Genomic DNA, 358 nt, shown 5'->3' on the forward strand with positions numbered 1-358 from the left:
TTTTTAGTGGAACTCGACAAACTGAAACTAAAGTTAGTATAGAAGTCCAAAAACAGATAGTACAATTCTGAAAATGAACAAAGGTACACACCCTTCTACATATCAAAACTTTTTATTACACCACAGTAAGTAAGAGTGTGGCATTGGCTCAGAATTGGTTTGATCAGTGGAAAAGGACAAACTGAGGACATATCCATGCATATATGGAAACTGTACAATCATGGAACAAGGTGATCTTAATTGCTGGACTCATTGCCTAAACAACAACGGTTTTTAGTTTTGCTTATTTTACAGTGTTGGAATGCAACTTCCTTTTGATTACAAAGTTGAAAATGTGAAGAAATGCATGAGAAAAATT

This window comes from Oryctolagus cuniculus, chromosome 16, assembly GCF_051225735.1.
Source record: "Oryctolagus cuniculus isolate XC-2025 breed Fujian yellow rabbit chromosome 16, ASM5122573v1, whole genome shotgun sequence".
In the NCBI taxonomy this organism is placed as follows: Eukaryota; Metazoa; Chordata; class Mammalia; order Lagomorpha; family Leporidae; genus Oryctolagus; species Oryctolagus cuniculus.